We start from the raw sequence: 24,881 nt of genomic DNA on the forward strand, positions 1-24,881 counted from the left end.
TTCACCACTTGGAAACTCTATTCATTCCACTTCTCCTAAAGACTATTATCCTATGTTTAAACATCTCTTATTGATCACCCTATCACGGTGTCTTGAAAAATATGAATATTAATAAAACTGCATTTATTTTCAATTTCTTGTGACCATAAGTCTTTAAGTGTTAACCTTTTTTCCCCTCTGGATTGGGCTATCTTTAGAATTATTATTAGTATAAAGTTGACAAAAATTATGTGAATGAATTATAATTCTTAAAATAAATAATTGTTACGTGTAAATAGCAAAGCTATTAACAATTTGGACAAATATAGTTATGGTACTTCTATTAAACAAGGTGTTGAGGACTGCTATTTTGTCTTGTCTTTTTGTTTGTGACTTCTTGGGTTTTTACATGGTGGAAAGGAATGGTAGGAAGGAGAACCGGTAGGAAGTCTCAGCTGCAGAAAGATTAGTTCTGGGGACAGCTACACAGAGAAGTCAAGAATCTGGAAATTGATTTCCCAAGTAACTAAGCTCTCTGCTAGTTAATCCAATCCAAAGATTTCTCTAAAACTCAAAAATTCCATGGAGTCATCTAATGTCTGAAATATCATGAATACGCCCAAATTATTCCAAGGTCAGAAACTTGTACATAATTTTACAAAATGTGTCTGGGTGCACTGTGATATATATATAGATTATTTTGTGGATTTCCTGAAGCTGCACTAAACCAGAATATTTATTGAATGAGTACTACCATGCGCTGTGGTAGGCATTTTTTTTTTTTTTATACTTGATATATGAAGACTGGGAGTTACAAAATAGATAAATTAGGGCTGGATGTTCACATTGCAAAAGAGAATTTTGCAAAAGAAATAGTCATAGACTTTCTGTAAATAATGAGTACTCTTGACTACATGTTTAAATTTCTCTATTAAAAAAATCAGTTTACAGACAGTTCTTTAGGAATATTTTGACCATATATATGAAATTCACCTGAAGCAGCAAGTATTTATAAAAGATAAAACATGTCTAAATATGATTGCAGTTTTTAAGAGAAGCAATTACTAATGTTGATTGGAAGCTTACTAGGGTAAATTGATGAGACCTGGAAAAATTGCATGAGCCTGAATGAGGAAATTGAGATCAAGCCTTTCTTGTCTGTGTCACTTAGCTTGGCTCTAGCATGACTATAAGGTAATTTGTCATGCAGAAGTTTGGATAAGGAAGCATTGTTTGTACAACGTTAGCTTTAAAACAATTTGTAAACCAAAAAAACATTTCATTTAATCACTGACGTATATTCAAGGTTTAGAACACCTCAACGAATGAAAAGGCAACTTACTAGCATATCCAGTATTGCGGGTGGACCAAACTGGAGATCCATGGCTGGAAACAGTACTTTTAGTAATAATACCCAGTTGATTTTCAGTTATTTATCATGTAGATGGCAACTTGTTAAAAAATATAAAGCATATCAGGTCCTGATTGCTGCTCAGTGGCTTGATGGGGATGATGTTTTCTACCTGCTTTGCCCTTACCCCCTACCACTGCCAGCAGTAACCAAAGCCGCAGCTGGGAGGCGAACTGCTGAGAAAGTGCATTTTGGCTAAGCTACTCAGGAAGGGAGCAGTGTATGTAATGCTGCATAAAAACTGGCCTAATGTGGCCAATATTCCCCATTTTTAAAAAATGACAGCGCTTAAAAAAAAATGGCAGCGCTAAGGAAGTATTCTCTTATTAGATGTTATAGAGAACCAAACTAAATTTGCCAGTGATGTCACACACAGTTCCCTAATGCCGAGTCTCTTCCTTTTATCCTCTTGCTCTGCCTCTTGACTATGAACCCTGTGCATCAGCTCAGGGGGGGTTGGATGCGGTTGGTTCTTTCCATACAGGGGAGCTGTTTTCTGTAGCTGTTTTCAAGGTCATATAGAAAGACATTTTTGAATGATGGAATTAGGTGATGCTGGGGTTACTGGAAAAGGTTTCTGTTTATGCCTGATAACCCCAAGTTAGCTAATGTCCACAGTAGAAGAACAAATGGAAAACTGACCCATTACCCTTATGCTTGAAATGCCAAATACGAGTTGTGTAGGCACGTAGACATATCTTTATGTCTATATCAGAGGGGTTAACTGACTTGCCTATCTAGTGTGAAATGTAAGACTGGAGAAAATTATATGTGTTTAAAACTTCTATTTTAATAGCACTATGGTTTTAGCATGGGACATTTTCTTTTGTTTCTGTAAAAAGGATCATTAATAAAATTTCTCCCTTTTTATTCCTTAGTGTGCATATTGGCCAATTTTGCCTTGGGTGCTATCATATGTTCAGATTATGATCTCTCTGTAGAGAAATTATGTATGCTTATTAGGAAGAATATTTTATTCCAGGAGAAAAATCTCTTCTGCATGGTTGGACACGCCAATTTATGGAAGGGAAGCAGACACCTGTGCAAATATAAATTGGTTTCATTGTTTATCTGCTCATGATTTTGACTGACTGGCATTCAATTTTCTTTTTGTGGATTTTTTGAAAGACTCTTATAATTGGGATAAAAGTTAGGAATTTTTGTTTGGTTGTTGAGTCTTTGTTAGAAAACAAAGTTCATGTTTTGTTAGAAAACAAAGTTCATGAGTTAGTTTTAGTTTGAATTTTTGGTTGACTGACTCATTCTGAATTTTGTTTTCCCTTGGTGGCTATAGGTGATGTGGATAGGTAGGTTAAACAGAAACAAATTTCAGGACAGGATTCCCCAAAATGCGAGTTGAAGTGATTTAAAAGGTGACTCTGTGTTAAGAGAGAGAAAAACGTAATAATTATAAATGACTTCAGTCCAAACCCCAGTTAACAAATTTTCACTTCATTTAATTTATCTCTACCTACTGAGAGATTTAGAGAGCCTATTATTCTGGATAAAAGAGCTCACATACACCTATGGAAGTTTATTTTACTTGTAAATCTGTTAAGGAGCACATTCTGAGCATGCATCAAACTGTTTTATGTATTAAAACATTAAAAGTTACAAATATTTAAAAGTTTAAAGATCTTTAATCTTTCATGACTTGCTTTGTAAGACAAATTAATCATCTTCACCTGTGACCTGGCAAAACAAGCAAAGACAGGGAATATAAAAAACATGAAATGTCAAATTAGAGGTAAAAAGTGTCATTGTCTTTTTACAAAGGAAGAAACTGAGACATTGTGAAGGAATTTGCCCAGGGCTACTCATAATCAATATTTAAACTTACATTTATGACCCGCACTACAACTCTATTCTCTTATAATCACTTCCATCAAATAGTAATAGTTTGGTATGATAAGCCAAGCTCCTACAGATAAATGGAGAAAAGTGTAGGTAACTATTTCAGTAAGCCAGAGAGACAGATTCTTGGCAATCTTTATAGTATCTAAAAGCCAGGAATAGATCAGAGAATCAAATTTTTCACTAGAAATAAATAGACCTATTAAAAGACCCATCAAAAAGAAAAACTGTATAATAGAAAACTGAGATAGCAAATTAGACCAGTTAGGGTAATGCTAGCTGCTGTAACAAACACCAAACTGTCAGTGACATAGCATTACTGAAATTTACTTCTTCTTCACATGTTCCTTGTCATGTGGCCAAACTCCCAACTGGTGATTTCGGTGTCCAGGCTCTTTCTATCTTGGGGCACATCCTGTGAAATGTCCACATTCAGCCAGAAAAGTGGGGGAAATGAATGAAGAAGGGACAAGTGCTCCTTAAGATTCTTCGTCCTCATGTGACACACATGCCTTCTTTTGAGAAGTAGTTCCATAGTCTCACCTCCTTGCAAGCAGGTTGGGACAGGTGGCCGCTGGTCATGGAACCACTTTTCAACAACCCAACCCAACCATGAATGAGGGAGCATGAGTCTTTGGGAGATCCTCAGCCCCTGGCTACACAAACAGGACCTTCTTTAGCCCTCTAGACTTCACAGCAATAAGTTTTGCTTACTTATAGCAGAGGATTGAAATGGAGAATATATTTGGGAAAAGAACAAGGAAAGATGCTTAACTTCAAATGACAAAGTTTTAAATCATCACAGTTTAAAATGTTCCCTTCCTAATACTGTGTACCAAGGTACTAAGATACCCCATTCTGTAGTTCTACTTTTCCTATTTTGTTGTTGATATCTATCATCTATCTATCTATCTTTTTGCTTAATATTTTACAGACTCAAAAGAACAGTACTTATTGCCTTCTTTTTTCCCTTTCTTTTTCATGCAAGTTACCATGAAAATGATATCTGGGTTGTAGCTCTCAAAAAATGACAAGTCTTTTTAATGGCATCATCTGAGGTAGTTTCTACTGGTATTCTGATGTGTCAAATACATTTATCTTAACATGGAACTCCTGTGTCAAAGTACCTGGTAGGATGAATCGATATTTTCTCTGGAGAAACTCATTTGAAACAAAACCAAAATCTGAGCTTATAGAAGAAACCTAGAATGTAGAATTTCCCTAGTGAAGGTGTTCTTGTATAGAGCCATCAAATGCCCCATTTTGGGCTTCCAGTTTTGGCCCCTATACTTTCAGTAATTTTGCTGAGGATCTGTCCATACCAAACATACACAGTGGGGCAAATTATTTTGCATTTACTTGGAGACTAAAGAATCAAAACCTTGCTCTTTTTTTCTCAAGGTGTTCCCCCTGTGCCTTCAGAATGGAGTGTGGAAATTGGATGCAAATAGTGGAGTCCATTAAATTGAGTTAGGGATAGAACCTGCTGTGGTTACCAATCAAATAAGTACAGCTGCAAACCTGTGTTCTTGTTGGCCCAAACAAATTCAGGAAGATTGGTCAAAGATAGAATTAGCAAACATTTAGTTACTTTTGAAACAAATTTAATCTCTCTTTTTAAATGGCTGCCAGTTAATTCTAGCTTTCAAGCTATGATGGTTGATATAAGTATTTATTATCAACCAACAACATCATAGTTTTTGAATATCTACCATATGGAAAAACATGTAGGGCACACTATTGGAAATATCAACAATAATGAACATCATCTCCAAAACTGAGTACTCGTGGCTCATCTGCATTTCTAGATAGGTGCATGTCAAAATTTTAATAATACCAGCTGTAGTGCTTGTTTAATTTTTGTCAAAACTCATTTACATGTAGCCTCTCATTTTTAGTTTTTCAGGTCTTTTCAGTGTGAAGAGCAAGTATTATTAGTCCATTTTCTAGATGTGGAACTTGAAGCACAGGGAGGCATAGCAGTAGCCCTGCCAGTGATACATAGTGTGTGACATCCAGGACTAAAACAGAAATAGTACTTTTTCCATGAGACCTCTCTACCTCCCTATATAACAACATTTTATGAAAAATAAATCATTCCCTCATAGAGGTACATTCTTATACCTAAGTTGGGTAGGAATGCTTGAGTAAGTAGGAAAAGATAGTCAATAAAACTTGAGTGTTGGAGATAGATTAGAATATTAACTCTGCCATTTATTAGTTTTATGATCCTGAGGGAGTTACTTAGCTTCTCTGAGTCTTCGTTCTCCCTTCTATAAATACATAGATTTGTTGAGATTTATAAAACAATGTAAGGGGAACACAAAGCACAGTGCCTAGCACACAGTAAGCGCTCACTAGCTCTTACTATTCTATTGAGATATAACTGGTGTACATCACCATCTAAGTTTAAGATATATTGCATAATGGTTTGACTTACATATTTTGTGAGATGATTACCTCAATAAGTGCAGTTAGCATCCATCTTCTCATATAGATACAATATAAGAAAAAGCAAAAACCAAAAAAAGACTTTTTTCCCCTTGAGGAGAACTCTTCATATTCACTCTCTTAACGACTTTCTTGTATCTCACACAACAGTGTTCACTGCAGTTTTCACATTGTACATTACATCTCTAATACTCATTTGTCTTATAACAGAATGAGTCGATATTTTCTCAGAAGCTTGTACCTTTTGTCGATATTTTCTCAGAAGCTTGTACCTTTTGACCATCTTCCTCCAAATCCTCCTTCCCCAACTTCCTGCCTTGGGTAACCAAGGCAGGAAACTAATCTCTTTTTCTATAGGTTTGGTTGTATTATTTTGTTTTGTGTAATTCCATTTATAAGTGAAATCATAGAGTATTTATCTTCCTCTGTCTGACTAATTTCACTTAGCATAATGCCCTCAAGGCCCATCCATGTTGTTGCAAATGGCAGTTTTCTTTTTTTAATGGCTGAATAATATTTCATTGTATATGTATACCACAACTTCTTTATCCATTTATCCATTGGTGGACACTTAGATCATTGCTATGTCATGACTATTGTAAATGCTATTATGAATATGGGGATGCAAATACTTTTTGAGTTAGTGTTTTTATTTCCTTTGGCTATGTTCCCAGAAGTGGAATTGCTGGATTTTATGATAGTTCTATTTTTAATTGTTTGAAGAATCTCCATACTGTTTTCCATAGTGGCTATACCAGTTTAAGACCTACCAACAGGGGTGTCTGGGTGACTCAGTGGGTTAAGCCTCTGCCTTCAGCTCGCATCATGATCTCAGAATCTTGGGATCAAACCCCGCATCTGGCTCTCTGCTCACCAGGGGGCCTGCTTCCACCCCGCCCCCTGCCTGCCTCTCTGCTTACTTGTGATCTCTCTCTCTGTCAAATAAATAAATAAATAAAATCTTTAAAAAAAAAAAAAGTCCCACAACAGTGCAGAAGGGTTCCCTTTTCTCCAAATCCATGTCAGCATTTGTTATCATCTGTGTTTTTTAATGATGGCCATTTTAACAGGTGTGAGGTGATATCTTTTTGTGGTTTTGATGTGCATTTCCCTAATGACTAGAGGTGTTAAGCATGTTTTCAGGTACCTGTTGACCATTCATAAATTATTTTTGGAAAAATGTCTGTTTAGGTCTTTTGCCTATTTTTTAATTGGATTTTTTTCTGTTGAGTTGTATATGAGTTCTTTATATATTTTGGGTATTAGCCCCTTATAAGATATATGGTTTTCAAATAATTTTTTCCTCATTCCATAAGCTGTTCTTTAATATTTTGACTTTTTTTCTGTGTTGAAGCTTTTTGGTTTGATGCTTTTCCACTTGTTTATTTTTGGATATTTTTGCTTGTTTTTTGGGTGATGTATCCAAAAATCATTGCCAGGACCTGTTTTGAGGAGCTTCTTACCTATGTTGACTTCTAGGAGTTTCATAGTTTCAGGTCTTTAATCCATTTTGAATTAACTTTAGTAAGTGGTGTAAAATAGGGATCTAGTTTCATTCCTTTTAAAAAAATATATTTATTTATTTGAGAGAGAGAGAGAGAGAATGAGAAAGAGAGAGAAATGAGAAGGGACAAGTCAGAGGGAGAAACAGACTCCCCTCTGAGCAGGCAGCCCAGTGTGGGTGTGGGACTGGATCCTTGGATTCCAGGATCGTGACCTGAGCCGAAGGCAGTTTCTTAACCAACTGAGCCACACAGGGACTCCTCTAGTTTCATCTTTTTGCATATGAACATGAATGTCTATTTTGTCCGGCACCATTTATTGAAGAGACTGCCTTTTCTCCATTCAGTATTCTTCCCTCCTTTGTCAAATATTAATTTACAGTGTATAAACTTAGGTTTATTTCTGGGCTCTCAATTCTGTTCCTTTGGTCCTTCTGTCTGTTTTTATGACAGTACCAAACTGTTTTGATTACTATAGTTTTATAGTGTTGTTTGAAATTAGGAAGTATATTATTTTAATTTTAATATTTCAATTTATTTAAGGATTTCATAGCAGTGGTAAGGCAAGGAGAACTGTAAATTGGTATTTTCTGTGGAACACTAAAGGAAGCGTAGGTACTGAAACCTGGAAGGCACAGTGTCAAGGTTCTGTGTCCCATGGGTGGCGACAGTCCAGCTCTCTCACACACATGATTAAGCTTAGCTGCTCTTGGGATCAGGTGTTTAGTCAAGTAAAACAAAAACTATTCATCACAAAAACGACCCATGAGGGAGTGCTGGATAAATGAAGACTGCCAAATTGCGGTTAGTTATGAGGGGCCAATCTCAGCCTGCTGAGTGATGCCCACAGTTGGGATGAAGACCTTATAACTGTGCAGTAGCAACTGAAGCAACTGTTGATTTCACCATTTCTTCTTTGCCTCATTGCTCAGACCTACCTGGCTACTGGTACCTGCTGGACAAACAGTAGAGATAAATAGAGTAAACTTGGGGAGGGGAAGACAGCTTTACTGAAGGCTGAAAGAAGGGCCAGTGGCTGAACTGGCATATGTGTCTTGAGAGCTTTGGGATCTACTCTTCTTTGCATGTATTCATGGAAAATTTCTGGGTCAAATACATCTAATTTTAATAGGAATAGTAACTAAACACCTGGAGGTTACCATGCTGTCAGCGTATCCTGTAAGTTGGTGAACATTTTAACCTTTTCTAACTCTTTTTCAAGTTTAATTCTTACTGATTTTGTAAGTAGAATTTACTAGACTGGATTCTCTGGGCAGTGTCCATTGTAGATGGATTTTGTGGGGGATATCACAGTAATTTGCTGCGAATAATAAAACCATGAAGTTTCTGAATGATTTACTTAAATTGATGAGTGAACTCAAGCCATTCCTAAGCTCTTACTTTTCTTCAGATATACTTTTCAGGAGTGAGAGAAAAAGGGAGTGGAATGATAGCAAGAACACACACATATGTGTATGTATACTTAAACTGCACTCACACATACTGAAAATCTTTTCCAAAGAGAGCCCTTTTCTGATACATGATATTACATTGCTCTGTATATTTTTAAGGAGTTGTGGAAATTGCGATGGGCTTTGGGAGTGTACTTCAGTTTACTGAAATTGTACTTCAGTTTACTGAAATTGTGGTGGCCTATAGAAGTGTCTTTTAGTTTATCAAAATTGGGATAAGCTATGGGAGTATATTTCACAAAAAATTTATTGATTAATGGTCAGCTCTTAATAAGTCCTCTGAGGTTATTTTTTTTTTTAAGATTTTATTTATTTAACACACAGAGAGAGATCACAAGTGGGCAGAGAGGCAGGCAGAGGGGGAAGAAGAAGCAGGTTCCCTGCTGAGCAGAGAGCCTGACTCGGGGCTCGATCCCAGGGCTCCAAGATCATGACCTGAGCCAAAGGCAGAGGCTTAACCCACTGAGCCACCCAGGAGCCCCAAGTCATCAGTTTTTATATCAACACCCCCTTGAGCCCCTTGGGAGTAGAACTTGCATCTTCTTTATCTTTGCATACCTTGATGGATCAGAGTGCCAGTCAGATAGAGACATTTATAAATATCTGAATAGGAGTTTAGATTTTTTAACTTGGGGAAGGACAGCTTGAGGACTAGGTTAGTTAACTGTTACCAAAATAAAGCAAGAGAAACAGCCAAGAAACACTGTCTGCTCAAGCATATAGCTTTTCTTTATTAAGTGAGAGTGAAAAGACGTGCACATTTTTTTTTTCATGTGAAAGCTGAAAAATTATGCTTTGAAACATATGAAGCTTTTAAACTTCACTGGAGCAGGTCTTTATTTTTTTTTAAACTTTTTTTTTTTCTTTTTTAATTTGACAGACAGATCACAAGTAGGCAGAGAGGCAGGCAGAGAGAGACAGGAGGAGGAGGCAGGCTCCCTGCTGAGCAGAGAGCCCGATGCGGGGCTCGATCCCAGGACCCTGAGATCATGACCTGAGCCAAAGGCAGAGGCTTTAACCACTGAGCCACCCAGGTGCCCCTAAACTTTTCTTTATGTACATAATCTCTCACCCAACGTGGGGCTCAAACTCAGGACCCTCAGATCAAGAGTGGCATGCTCTTCTGACTGGACCAATCAGGGGCCCCTAGAGTAGCTCTTTAAAAATGTCAAACTCCAGTTAATCAGGAAAAAGAAAACTTACTAAGAATGTAAGCTAGCAAAAGTTATGATAACCCTTGGCTGCCTTTGGGAGCTCCATATGCTTAGGGTATATTGTTCATTTATCAGGCATCTGTGGGGAATCTAGTGCTCCACATAACTTAATTTTCTAGACTACCCCGTTACGTCAAATTAAGAGATGAAAATGCCTTATTTGGGGTGAAAATGTCTATAAAATGTTGAAACTCTCAATCCAGAGGACAATGAACCCAATTCAACTTTTTAATGCACATTTATTACCTCATTTATTTTATCCTACATTGTAAGATATACAATTACTGAATTTCATTAAAGGAAAGAAACACTATTATGTTAAAGAACACATCACTTCTAAGACTCATTTTGATTTCTTAAACATTAAAAAGTGAAGACATATATGTAAGAATAGAGGGAAAATGGTAGTAATTTTTTTTTTTTTAGACCAAACGGTGCAGGGTTATTGAATATAATTCATCAGTTTAAGACCCCAGACTCCATTGTTTGAGGAACTTTGCTTGTTGTAGGTTTTTGTTCATTCCCAATATAACCGCTCCTGGGGACAGCATGTCAGCCTGTTGCCCTTCCCCACCCTTAATATTTGCAATTTCCAATATGCTATGAGTGGTAAGTCAGTTTGTTACACAAGGTTAGGGCTAGCCGTAAAATTAGGGGGTTTCCAGTAAACTGCACTGATTTGAATGCATTGACTTGTAGGGTTCCTCCTTTGCTGTGCCCCAGTTTAGAGCTTGTCTTGGATCTTGGTTGTCAGATATGTGATTGCTATTAAACTACAATGTATAGCTTTAAAAAAAAAATCTTCCTCATCTAGATGACTAAGAAAGAGTACTAGGTGTTAGGATGATAATTAAAGCAAACAAACAATAACAACTCCCCCCAGAAAACCCACAAAAACAAAAATACCCCCTCCCATCTCCCCATCCCACTCCTGAGACAACTATCCTTCTCCTCCCAAAAAGTATAAGTAATATTGAAACATCAAGAACAGGGACAAGTAAGGAAAGAAAATTGGGAGCAAGAAGAGATCTGGAGAAGATATCCTGAAGTGGTAATTTTGAATACTACTTTATTTTATGCTTAATATGACAAGAGTGCTAATTGATTCACAGCCTTCATGGAGCTAAGTGAATGTAAAGGAATGAATCATTTCCAAATACTAAGAAAATAAAATTCAGCTATCACTTAAGTAATTGTTTTTAAACTTCAGCTATTTTCTTCAGCCAATACCTAAACTATTGTAAAAAAAAAGGAAACTGAACTGTACTTAAACAGAGTTTATCATTTACAACTTCTTTTCCTGGTTGCCAATCAGCTAAGATATCTATGTTTACTGAATAAGAGAGTTCCTATTAGTCAGATCCAAAGTACACATAACTGTATTGATAAGAGAGGACCTTTCAAATGAGTTATTGACACTGATATCTCTAGAGAAATTAGAATGTATCCTTATGTGGGTTTTTGAAAACATGACAGATGGTTTCCTATTGAGCTGGGTTGTTAGAAAGTCCTAGAGAGGGGTGCCTGGGTGGCTCAGTTGGTTAAGCATCTGACTCATGATTTTAGCTCAAGTCCCATGTTGGCTCCATGTTGGCTCCATGCTGGGCACGGAGCCTACTTAAAAAAATGAAAGTCCCAGAGAGAAGTTGTGGTTGAGGACTGGCAATGTTTCAGGTGCTGATCTGGTTAGTGTTGGGTTTAGCCTCTCAATCTTGTTGACATGATCCTGGAAATAGAGGTAACATTGTCCCTCACATTTTAATACCATCACTTGTGCATCTTATCGCATTTTCTTTAGACTTGTAACATAGCTAGAGTGGAGCTTCCCAGGTAAATGTACTTAGTATCTGGACTTAATCTCTTCTTAGGAATGTATGTTGAATTAATATGTTGTATATTGTCTCAACTATATTTTAAGCTCTTTGAAGTATTTGCATCTTTATATCTTCTACAATGACTTGATTGCAGTAAATGTTCAATCAGTATTTTGAGTAAATGCTAACTTAATTTTTTAAAAGCTATTTTGGGACAGGTACTATTAAAATATTTACTGATGGTGACCCTACATACGTGAAGATCACTGAAACGGCTTAATAAAATGGTATTTGGAGTTCTTGCTTAGCAGTGGTGAATGATTGGGGGCTTCTCCGATGATGAGTGGGTACTATGAAGATCTGGTTGACTTTGGAGGGATGTAGTGATGCCTTTGGATAGGAAAGAGACCCAGCCTAACTTGGCCTCAAAGACCTGCCAGTTGTTAAAAGTTATCATCATCATTATTATTTTATAGAGGTAAATCATGGATTTAATTCAAATATAATATGAAATAAATTCATGTGTCAATTTGGTTAAGCCACAGGACCCAGATATTTGGCCAAACATTATTCTAGATGTTTCTGATAAAATATTTTTTAGATGAGTACTCGCTTCGGCAGCACATATACTAAAATATTTTTTAGATGAGATTAACATTTAAATCAGTAGACTTTGAGCACAGCAGATTACTCTTCATCAGTTGATCTAATCAGTTAAGACTGAATAGAAAAAAGACTGACTTTCCTGAAGGAAGAGAGAGTTCTGCCAGTGGACTGCCTTTGGCCTTGAACTCATTAACTTTTTCCTTGGTCTTCAACCTGCTGGCCTACTCTGCAGATTTTGGACTTGTTGGACTCCACAGTCACATGAGCTAATCCCTCTCTATGTCCATCTTTATATACTACCTCTATCTTAATCTCTGTTCCTTTCTCTATGTCTACCCCTATCTCTACATCTACCTCAATCTATTTCTCTTTATAGACATATATTATATATATATGTATTACATATATGAAATATACACAAATACTCTCTCTATATACATATATATGAGCATATATATGTATATAGAGAGAGTATATATCTAATGAAAATTTAAAAAAACAAATACACACTATCTATCTATTGGTGGATCTATCATCTCCTAATGATTCTTTTTCTCTGGATCCCTGATACATGTGTCAGATATATTATTGAACTCATTTGTAAATGAGAGGACTAGTAAGATAATACAGCTCATTCAAAGGAGAGTTCAAAGTACCAAAACTTTGATAAACGATGTGTGTTTCAAGAAAAATTGCATGATTATTTGTGGATAATCCGGGCCTTGGAAGATGGTAAGATCAGTCATCCAATTTGAGAGATTTTATTTCTAAGCAAATTCCATTTGTGAGAGTGAGTGTGAATATACGTCATTGACACAGATTTAGTGACTGGATGAAGCTATTTATTATATTTGCTTCGCACCAAGTCTTACCACACATTGCTGATAGGGTTCCTGCGGCTATTCCACCTGAAAGAATTTGAAACTTTTATTTCCTGAAATTTGATTCTTCCATATTTAAGCAACCAAATCTGTTTGGTATCACTAGACCTTATATTTCTACAGCTAAACAGTGTGTCTACTTAATTTGAGGGTGAAGGATTATGAATTCCTAAATCCAGTTACAGAAGAAATTATAAATCATAAATGGCAAATCTTAATTTAAAAAAATCAAATAATAATGAAACACTAAAAGCAATAAAATGGTAAAATAATAACTTAGTCAAATTCTACTATTATGAAAATAATTCACAAAGAGCAAAGCAAAAGCTTGTAGTAAATATTCAAGAAAAGCAATTCATTCTAGCTGTTAATGCAAACAAGTGGCCACTACATTAATTTTCTATTGTTAAATTACCACAAACGTAACAGCTTAAAACAACACAGTCATTTTCTTGCTGGCTGCTGAGCACAGGTGGTGGTTCTCAGTTTCTAGAGGCTTCCCATGTACCTTAGTTTGTGGTTCCCTTCCTCTATCTTCAGAGCCAGCAGTGGTGGGCTGAATCCCTTTCATGCTTCACATTTCTCCTATCTCTTCTTCCACCTCATCTTCTGACTGCAACAGGAAAGGTTTCTCAGCTTCCAAAGGCTCCTTTGAGTATATTTGATCCTCCAGGGTAATCTAGGTTACTCCATTCTAAGATTCCTAGCCCTAAGCGTATCTGCAAATTCCCTTTGTGTATTCAAGGGTTCTGGGGATTAGCTTGTGGACATCTTTGGGATGGACCATTATTCTGCCAGCTCCTAGACAAATGGTGAATCATGTGCCACACATGTACTTGTTGACTTTAGGTGAATGTTTGAGCATGACTGTGATGGAGAGAGAACACCAACAATCAGTAAAATGAGGAAGTTTCAAAAAAGTTTGAAAGTGATAGAGGATGACTATTGATTGGTGTTGTTCTGGGGATTTGAAAAGTGGGGTTTGGCCTAAATGGAGTTTAAATACACAGTAAGGAGTTGTTTTAGTTGAGGGAAGGCCATTGGGACAAGAGGACAGCAGGCTGCGCTGGGAATGATATGCGCAGCTTCAGCTGGAGACTTCTGCTTGACCGCAGGATGTTGCTGTTGGGGTCACTTGTGAAGACTTAATAAATACAAATTTTGTCCTACTTGATGTTTTTTGGTGAGATTATTTTTTATCTAGCTGTCCATATCTTTAAGAAATAGTATTTTAGAGATTCCCCTATAGTTTTTCTGAGCATATTTTTTTTTCATGGTAGGGATCAACAAAGTCTTCTAATCAGTTTTGATCTCAATCTTTGAAACTTTGATCCTTTTCTAATGAAATGTATAGTTTATCTTTCCTTGAGAGAAAGCGCTCATGCACATGCCTCTGGAAAGAAGACTCCCTGTGTGTACAGAAATTCTGGGGAGAATGAATTAAGTATGTTGGAAGAATTACTCATTACTTAGGGGCTTATACCCCTGATCCTTGATGTTTATGAGACCATAATTGGTGGGCTTGCTTTTACCTTAAGATTTGAGTACTAAGTTTAGGTTGGCAGAAAATGAGGAGCTTGATATCTCCAGGTGTATTACCCTTGGCAATACAAATCAATTTACTTATCTGTTGCGTAAAAAAATACAAAATAGATCAACAATCAATATAGCTTTTTGTTGAACCAGACTTCCTTTGGAAAAGTGGCTCCCATAAACTTTCTGACTCCCAGATGTTTGGTGAACAAATACTCCAGGGCAGAGGTCAAATATGTGTTCTGAGCCTCACTGGGCTAGACTTCTGATATCCTTTTGATGTTGGGAACTAGACCATAGACATATAGCTCTTACTTATTACCTTACATGGAACTAATCTGGCAACATTTGTTCTGCATTTAGAGCATGCATGCTCTGAAGCTCAAAGCTTTCCAAATTGTTGAAAGACAAGGGTCTTTTTTAGAAGTAGCCTAACCAGGGGAACACACATAGATTAGGGATTTTTCATGCTTTCAGGCATTGGAATTTCCTTTTTACTGGGAGCCTGGTCCTGCCTGGCCCATCTCTATGGCTACAGCTACATATTCTCCACCAGTCATAGCCAATTGTATTTTTTTTTTTTTTAGCGTTATTGACATCTTGCTTAGCCTAGATGGTACATTTTTTTTAAATACATGCGCTTTTATTTTACTTTTTGTAATAGCTTTATTGAGATACGGTTTCGTGGGTTGATGCACATGTCCTAACTCACCAAATTATATACATTAAAAATGTGCAGTTTCTGTATATCAATAAGAACAGTAACAATAACATAAACCATGGTACAATTTTATTTTGTTTTTTTATAAAGATTTTATTTATTTATTTGACAGACAGAGATCATAAGTAGGCAGAGAGGCAGACAGAGAAGGGAAAGCAGGCTCCCTGCTGAGCAGAGAGCCTGATGCGGGGCTTGATCCCAGGACCCTGAGCCGAAGGCAAAGGCTTAACCCACTGAGCCACCCAGGTGCCCCTGTGATACAATTTTAAAAACGCATCTAAGTGACAAGAACCAGATTGTTAGATTTAACAGCAGAAAAAAAAAATTCCTTAGTGAATGAAGAAATCTTGTAATCACATGTGAGGATCAGCTGTATTGGATGAAATTTTAAAAGAGAACAATATAGATGGTGTTTATTTTTCACATTTGTACATGTCCCAAGGATAGCAGTCCCCCACATGAGATGGAATCCAGGCAATACCATGCTTTCTTACTACAACCTCCAGTGACTATCGCTTTCCTCTCAAAATGAGTGGTGTGCAAGAAGAATTATCTCAAGTTTCTAAATCAGATCCTTCTAATATTTTGCATCATCACTCACTTGAACAGCATCATTTGTTACCTATGAGACCAACAGCAGCACACATCCATTTAATACCCCTTGGATCAATTTCAATTCATGCCATTTTAGGGTATATTTCTTCTGGGAATTCAAATGGCTTTGACATCATTGTTCTGCCAGGTTCATAAATTATTAAGGGTCAAAACTTTAAAAATGCACCCTTTCCTGGGGGCAACTAGGGGCAGCATGAGGAAATTGGGTTATGATAAAAGGCTATTCGAAGGACACAAGTTGGGAGCTAGCAACCCTGAAACTGATACTGTTTCTGGAGAGGTTTGGAGGGATTCATGATTCAGACTGATACAAAACACAGTGCTTCATACTGCTTATGATTTCCCTCCTGAGCTTTGAAATGAGGTATCCACGCTTTTCAACCAGAGTCAGTGTTACACATCTGGCTCTTTTTACTATGGTTTCCTCAGGCTACTCTGGGAAGAGAAAAATGGGCTGTTCTTTTCTCCACCTTTAGAGAGATGTTTAGCTACTGTTTTTAAACATAATTGTAAAAGGAAACACAGAAAGGTAATCTACCTCCCCACTCTATATTCACATGAGTAGTGATATCTGTTTCACAGATAGATAGCTGATTCTCAGTTTTGCTGGAAATATTATTTCTTGTTTTGTGTATCTTGCTTTTTCAAGTATCAGCAGTATTTGTTGTATGATTTTGTCAAACAAAATCACTGAAAATACCACTAAATTGTGATTAACAGTTTTTAAAGCACTTTTATACACCAATCTTATTTGAGCTACATAGGAACACTCATGTTATCATTGTAAGATCACAAATGACAAACTCTTGACGTAAGAAGGTAAGGGATACCCCGGTTACTGCCTTAAAGAGCTATAGAGACAAAATTAGAAGCCAGATCCCAGGACAGCTTCAGTTCAGTGTTCTTTCTCCAAAATGTTGGAAAGTTTTCCATTAGGAATGACTGACAAGAGGGGGATGTTGGAAAGGTCACAAAATCCTTATTATTTACATATTAATGTAGTGTACAGATGTTATCTCTTACCTCCTCCCTGGATCTGTCAAGATCTGATTCAGTTCTGGGAGCAAGCAGTGTGGTAGGGCTGACAGGGGTGACTGTAGATGAAGGTTCCAAGGTAAGGATAGTTTCCTTTTCTGTGCTGTCCATAGAAACTTATGTGCCTTTGGCAAGAGTATCTTCTCTCTCATCATCTAGCATAGCTTCTGTGGGTTTTAGACCATTGGAATTGGTACTGATATCTTCTGCAAGATGATTAGCTTATTCTAGAGATAACTTATTCGAGAGACAGTGCTGGTGAGCAAGTCCTTCAGCTTTGAGTCGGTGGGTTTCTTGTCCCATGTGGAGGAGGCTCCCTTTAGGCTGCCATCTTTTCTTGCCCTTTACCATTGCTTTTTAGGGTTCTACTCAATGTACTTAGAGTACCATCTTAGGACTTCATTTCCAAGAGCTCACGATAGCCAGAGTTCAGGTCACCTTTGCTCTACTGTGGAATGTTCTGGTAAACTTGTGCCTTGGGAGGCTGCCATATGCTTGGGTGGACAGCTTAGGTAAGTGGCTGCTTAGTGTTTTGAAATGCCTGTTTCCATTCAGAAGATTGGGTATTTTGCTTATTCTCTGTCATATGCAGAACTGGGGCTTTAGCTGGAATTAATTTTATATTTGCAATTAACCCTGAATTTGTGTGTGGATGTGTGATGTAGAAGGTGTATGTATGTTCTGTTCTTGTAAGGGGTGAGATAGGCAGGGCAAATTTACCTGGAGAGAAGGGAAGGATGGAAATGACCTGGTTGGTCTATGTGGCTGGAAGAAGACCCAGTTAGGATGATCAGGGTTAAACTCTGGGTTCACTAGCCCACAGACAGTGACTGGTTTTCATTCACCTTTCATTCCTTACCAGAATTAGTGCTCAGTAAATGAGGACCATGGAGGGACCAAATGTTCATATGAAACAAGTTCCTGCTCAGGTTACTAGACACAGTCTTTGTCCTCCTCCAGGGAAGCTCTGATTTAGAATCCCTAATTTTAATCCCTAATCTTAATGCCTCCTCCTAATGTCTCCATGTGTTCTGTGGTATCCCTAGACTTCTCTGCTCCTGCTATTTCTCCTGCCCCCTCATCTTCTTCTCTCTCTCCTCAGGCTGTCCAGGTTAGCAAAGCTGGATTGAGTGTTCCCTAAGATCCCATTTTTTGTCTCAAACAGAAGCCTTTGCAGACATTTTTTTCCTAGTCTGGAAGTGGATGAATCAATAACCTACTGGGCAGGGAAGAACTGGATAATTATTCAGGGGAAAGCCTGATGCAGGTTTCTCCAGTCTGTTCTCCCAGTTACTGCTTCCATCTTAAGCAGTAAGTCTGCATCTACCTGAGAGTATGTCAGAAGAAAAAATATAGCCTAGACAACTCTACCTTTCCAGTACAGCATGGTTAGTCAGAGATAGAAGGAGGCAACTTGATACAATAGAAATGTCATGGGATTTGAAGTAAGACAGATGGGAGTGCAAATCCTGTCTCTGTTATTTATTAGCAGGAGCCTTGGGCAAATAACCCCACCCCTTTGACTCCCATTTTGCTCCTTGCGTGTAATAATTCTTCACCTGGAAGGTGACTGTGACAGAGAGAATATAGATGTAAAATCCCTGACACAGAGTATTTGAAAAGCAAATGGTATCTAGGATGATCATGATTAATAGTAACCTCTCACCTTGCTGTAAGTCTGATTTGTTTCAGGACTTTGGGTCTATTTGATCCCATTGTGATTTGAAACTGAGAATCAGACCTACATCCCAGCTCTCGGGTCAGAATTAGAGGGGTTATGAGACCACAGGCCAAGTCATCCAGAAGGCTTAGTCCCCCAGTGATCTACCAAGGAACATGGGAATGTGGGCTTTACAGAATGCATAACTCAACTACTTGCTTCTGGGTCTTAAAAATGAAAACAAGGGCTTTCTCCAGCCAACAGTTGGACATATCCCAGATAGTCTTGGAGACCCAGGCTGAGACTCTGCCCTGAAGTTAGAGGAACCCAAAAATGGTTGCTAGCCACCTTCATAGGAACCTCTCATGGACTGGAATCTTGTTTCAGTCCTCTGTGCTTCTCTAGGATCAAGCAAAGAAGTTGGAGAGAGGGGAAACTCAATGTTTGTTGACATTGGAGCTTCCAGTGAATAGCCAAGAGATAAAACACAATATTCATCTTTAAAGTCCTTTCATTAGAGAAAGTGTGCGTTCGTTCACAAAACACACATTTGAAGAGGGTAGGGATCAGTTTTTTGAGAAAGGGTGAGCATATTTTTCACTACTTGACAGATGGGAAGCTCAAAGCCTAGAAAGAACAGATATAGACCTGAGAGAGAGACCGTGGTTTGCTGACTCTTATTTCTAAGCTCTCTTTTTAGAACCCAGTATCTAGTGTCCCAGACAAACATGAGTCTGGGAATAGTTATATCCTGTCCTGGGACAGTGGGTCTGCCTGTTGCGTTCTGGGATGAGTATTTTCCCAGAGCAAAGACATTGGTTTGAAAAGTTGGGCTTCCTACTCACAGGGCCACAGTTATACTATCGGGGCTCTGACCTACTTTACTGCTTGAAAGAGGTGGTGGCCCTTGTCCAAGGCTTGACCTTCCTCTGCTCTGATTTGTTGTATTCTACATCTTCCTCTTTCTTAGATTCATTCTTTTGGTAATTGGAGAATTCTTTAATTCATGGCCTGTGGAGGCAAAGTCTTCTGAATGCTAGAAGGCTTGAAATATATATATAAATTTTTCCCTTTCTCTTTGAATGTCAGTTTGATGGGAACCAATTCAAAATAATATCCTATCCATACTCAATGAGAGTTGTCCTTTCTTTCCTCACACTCCAGTGTTGTCAGTGAGAAATTTGATATCAATACGTACCTTTGTAGGTAATCTGTTGTTTCTCTTTTCAAACTTGTACTATTTTACTCCTCACTAACTTTGATGTTCTGAAATTTCACCACAATATACAAGTAGAGTTTAATTAATCTTGCTTGACACTTGAACCCTTTTCAATTTGAAACTTGTGTTTTTAGCTCTGGGACTTGTGTTTTTAGCTCTGGGATTTATTCCCCCTAAAATTTCTTCACTTACTTTTTTCTCTCTGCTGTTTTTTTCTTCTCTCCTTCTGAACACCTGTTAGACATATATTGAAATATTTTGATCCATCCTCCTTGTTTCTTAACTTTTCTTTCATATTTTGGAGGTCTATTTTTTTTATATTAAAAATTTTTTATTTAATTTCTTTTCAGTGTAACAGAATTCATTGTTTATGCACCACGCCCAGTGCTCCATGCAATAGGTGCCCTCCATAATACCTACCACCTGGCTCCCCCAACCTCCTACCCCCCACCCCTTCAAAACCCTCAGATTGTTTTTCAGAGTCCATAGTCTCTCATGGTTCATCTCCCCTTCCAATTTCCCTCAACTCCCTTCTCCTCTCCATCTCCCTATGTCCTCCATGTTATTTGTTATGCTCCACAAAAAAAAAGTGAAACCATATGATAATTGACTATTTTTTAAAAAAATACCATTGAAGTACAGTGGACATACAATGTTTTATTCATTTCAGGTGTACAACATAGTGATTAATAATTCTATACAATACTCAATGCTCACCACAAGTGTAGCCACCATTTGTCACTGTACAATGTTTTAATACTGTTGACTAATTCCCCATGCCGTACTTTCTGTCTCTGTGACTTTTTTTTTTTTAAAGATTTTATTTATTTATTTGACAGAGAGAGAGCTCACAAGTAGACAGAGGCAGGCAGAGAGAGAAGAGGGGAAGCAGGCTCCCTGCTGAGCAGAGAGCCCGATGCGGGGCTCGATCCCAGGACCCTGGGATCATGACCTGAGCCGAAGGCAGAGGCTTTAACCCACTGAGCCACCCAGGCGCCCCTGTGACTTATTTTATAACTAGAAATTTGTACCTTTTAATTCCCTTCACCTATTTGCTCATTTCCTCACCTTACCCTTCTCCCTTCTGGCAACCACCAGTCTGTTCTCTATATTTATGAGTCTGTTTCTGGTGTTTTGTTGTTGTTGTTTGTTTTGTTTAGATTCTGCATATAAGTGAAATCATATGGCATTTGTTTTTCTCTGTCTGACATATTTCACTTAGCATAATGCCCCCTAGGTCCATTTCTTATTGCAGATGGCAAGATCTCACTCCTTTTTATGACTAATAGTACACATACACGCACACACATGCATATACACACAGAACTCTATATTTTTGTTCTGCATCCTGGAAGAGTTCCTTGACTTGTTATTTCTGTTTCCTAAATTACAAACTGCTATTTAGCCCCTCTATTCAGTTTTTTGTCCAATGATCAAAATTAATTTAAAAGATCTTAAATATATATATGGATCTCATAGATATCATATCCCATCTCTTGAAAATTGTCAGTGTTTTATTCTAAATTTATCTTTGCTCTATTTCCTCAGGTACTAGTTCTGTTGAGTTTGATGTTGGGTTTTCTAAGACATTTAGTGATTCTTGCTAATTTTTTTTCTTTGTATTTGAAAATCCCTATTTTCCTCTCTGCTTGACCTACCGTACTATATTTCCAGTTAATGTGGAGATGGTCATGCATTCTTTTGAAAATGTTTGCTGGTAACTTGTCTTCTGGGTATCAGGAAATTGCTGTCCTTCTTAGTGTCTGGTACACCCTCAGCCTCTCTGACTCTAGCCCCACACTCTCTGCTTTAGCCAGTGGGCACTGTCCCTGCTGTCTGTTGCTTAGCACAAGAGGAACAGTGGTGAAGCCTTAAATGGCAAGGAACTCCAAACCTGTCCCTGGTGAATACTTCAGGGGTTTCTCCTGGTATTCTGCCTCAGTTACCCATGAGTTGGCTTTCCCCAAATGTTTTTACTTTATAAGCAGTTCTTGCCTCTATTAATTTTGGGATGTGGTTTCATTCTGGTTTTGCTTCTGAGTTGGACTGTTATTATCTATGATATTTCCTTAAATTTTCTGTTTCACCATGGAAACTTTTCTTAGTTTGCAAGGATGTTTTGCACATTTAAAAATACATTTTTAGTTATTTCATGGGATTTTAAGGGGAAGGCAGGAAATATTTATGTGGTCCATCAGTCATCACTCTGCTTCTTCTCCATCCCCTTCCTGCCCTGCCATTTTTCTGTTTCCTATGCATGGAAGACATAGGCTTTTAAAAGTTTCTTTTTGATTGGTTACATCATCTATTGTAACATAATAAGAAATCTCATTGGAACCAGATGCTGATCAGAGTATAACACGACAATCTTTTTTTGTGATGGGCTGTGTTGGGGAGGGTCCTCTGAGGTAGCAGAAGTGTCTGAGTGCGACATTCCCTAGTCTCACTTTCTAGTGCAGGGATCAGCAAACTTTTCTGTAAAGGACTTGATAGTAAATATTTTAGGATTTATGAGCCACATAATCTCTGTCACAGTTACACATCTCTACTGTTATAGAATGAAAGTAGCCACAGACAGTATACAAAGAAGTCAGTTTCAAATAAAACTTCCTACGAAACCAGTCCAGTGGACAAATTTGACTTGAACAATAGTTTGCTGACCCTTGCTCTAGTGTAACTTGCTGATTCAGTTTGGGGTCTAGAGCATTATTTAGAATATAAACTATTTATTCAGATCAGAATTTTATGAGAAAGTTGATCCGTCAGGTAAACCCCACATATAGAATTTCAATATCAACATAATATTAGAAATGTCACTTATCTTTCTGTTTATGTTTTGAGTTATTTTCAAAGTCAAACATTACTGGAGAGCTTGAACAAGATTGTGGCCTGGGTCATATCTGAAAATACTGTTCTCTGATGGAGAATTGATAGATGTTAAGGAAGCTCTCTCATGAATACTCAGTTATGAATTTCTGAAATGCTGAAATGGAGAAGGACCAGCATCCTTCATACCCCATAAATAAACTCTGTGCAAGGACAAGTGTGGGTAAGAGCTGATGGTAGGGTAGAAATGACAGTAATGTGAATCTGCTGATAAATAAAAAGACTCTGAGAGCCACAGTGAAAAAGATGAGAGGCCATTTTGAAGGAAGCTACTTTGGCAAGAAAATGGCTTCTCTTCACTGCAGAGGAGTTTGTATAATAGTCCAGCCCTTCACTTTACATTTATGGAGTGGAAAGCCTTGCCTGAGGTGACATAGATGAATCAAGACTCAGACTAAGGCCTCTGATTTTCCAGCTTGTTGTCTGTTCCATGACAGACAATGTCAACAGATGCCTCAGATATCCTTAAGAGAAAAAAAGTAAAAAAAAAAAAAAAAAAAAAATCATTGGGGAAGATGAATTACAATCCCCCTTTGGCTGTAGTTTCTTTTCTGTTAGACATTTGGGGTGGAAATCATGATTCTCAGCTCTAACTATGGATTAGAATCACCTAGACAGCTTTAAAATAATTTCTACACACAGGTTCAATAGGAATCAAGTGAATCCGTCTTTCCAGGAGGGGCCTGGGCTTCAGGATTTTGAAAGTTCCCCATGTGATTCTAATATGTCGTCAGAGCTGGATAGCATTGGTCTGACATTCATAGCCTTTAGTTTGTGGGGAATCTCCTGGATTCAGTTTCTGTATTTCACTTTGTGGTGATGGTTGTGGACGGCTGAGCGTGCTTCTTCTTTATGAATTTCAGTTGGTCCTGAGTGGACTGTTTGGGAGTTGCCAAGACTTTTTATCTGCCTTGACCTTTATCATATACCATCTTATGTCTTCCCTCTTCCTTCCTTTCTATTTATTTTCATCAGTTTATATCATATTGCATTAGTCCATTTGGTAGAAAGGAGATAGTTACTGGCCTAAGCATGGCCTGATGAGTCAGGCAGGGTGAGAACTGTTCCTGCATGTCTTGAGGTGGCTCTCTGAAATCTTTATTTACCTTCCTCTATCACCTCCCTCTGATCAGTTCTTTCCCCTTAAAACTTCTTTGCTTTGTGCTCGCTTCGGCAGCACATATACTAAAATTGGAACGATACAGAGAAGATTAGCATGGCCCCTGCGCAAGGATGACACGCAAATTCGTGAAGCGTTCCATATTTTTGTTAAACCTGGCGATTCACAGACTTGTACCCCTGGGGAAAAAATATATTATATGTTTATAAAAAATAAAATAAAAAAAAATTCTTTGCTTTTCTCAGCTGTCAAATTTGTTTATTTGTTTCATATAAGACACTTGTCTTTGTCTCCTCTGTTCTCTGGCATTATGGGAATATAGTGATCATATCACTAAATATTAGAGAAGATCATATCATCAAATATTGAAAACAAAGCAAGGATTTTCCATTAACAGTTGTTTTCCTTTTAACTCTTGTCCAACTTTGTCAACTTAATGGATAGTAACCTTGAGAACTGAGTGAAATTGTGTATTCATCGTTCACCCAAGTCAGTGATGTGTAACTAAATAACCATGTACGTGAGTCAGCTACTTTCTTTACAAAGAAAGTGACTGTGTGTGTGTGACTTGAAAAAATAAAAAGTAGTCTGGCCACCTCAATAGTTTCGTCCCCGCATTGTTAGAGTAGTAATTTTAAATTAAAAGTTTTACTGGTGTTTGGGCTTGTTTAATTTGGACACTCTTAAAGGATTTAGATTATGTGTCCAGATTTTTCTGTGCAATACCTGAACATACATTTAGGAGCTAAAAATGCTTTAGTGCTGGTGGTAATGGTGTTGCTGAGGCCTTGATGTTGCTGTATTTACAATGCGCTGTAACCATTATGAAGATTAGAAATATAACCTAAATAGTTTATTCAATTATTCATTCAACAAAAATTTTAAATTATTGAGTACTTATATGTGGT

At 37.6% G+C, this 24,881-nt stretch overlaps 1 protein-coding gene and 1 non-coding gene across 6 annotated transcripts in view; both read left to right on the forward strand.

The window, feature by feature from the left end:
* Positions 1-24,881, forward strand: part of PDE1C (phosphodiesterase 1C) — a 495,776-nt gene that overhangs the window by 309,252 nt on the left and 161,643 nt on the right. The window lies entirely within an intron of this gene.
* On the forward strand, positions 24,015-24,121 carry LOC116879069. Its single transcript, XR_004384951.1, has one exon. It is a non-coding gene; the product is annotated as a U6 spliceosomal RNA (small nuclear RNA).

Source organism: Lontra canadensis, unplaced genomic scaffold (assembly GCF_010015895.1).
Source record: "Lontra canadensis isolate GAN:19392208 unplaced genomic scaffold, GSC_riverotter_1.0 scaffold2, whole genome shotgun sequence".
NCBI lineage: Eukaryota > Metazoa > Chordata > Mammalia > Carnivora > Mustelidae > Lontra > Lontra canadensis.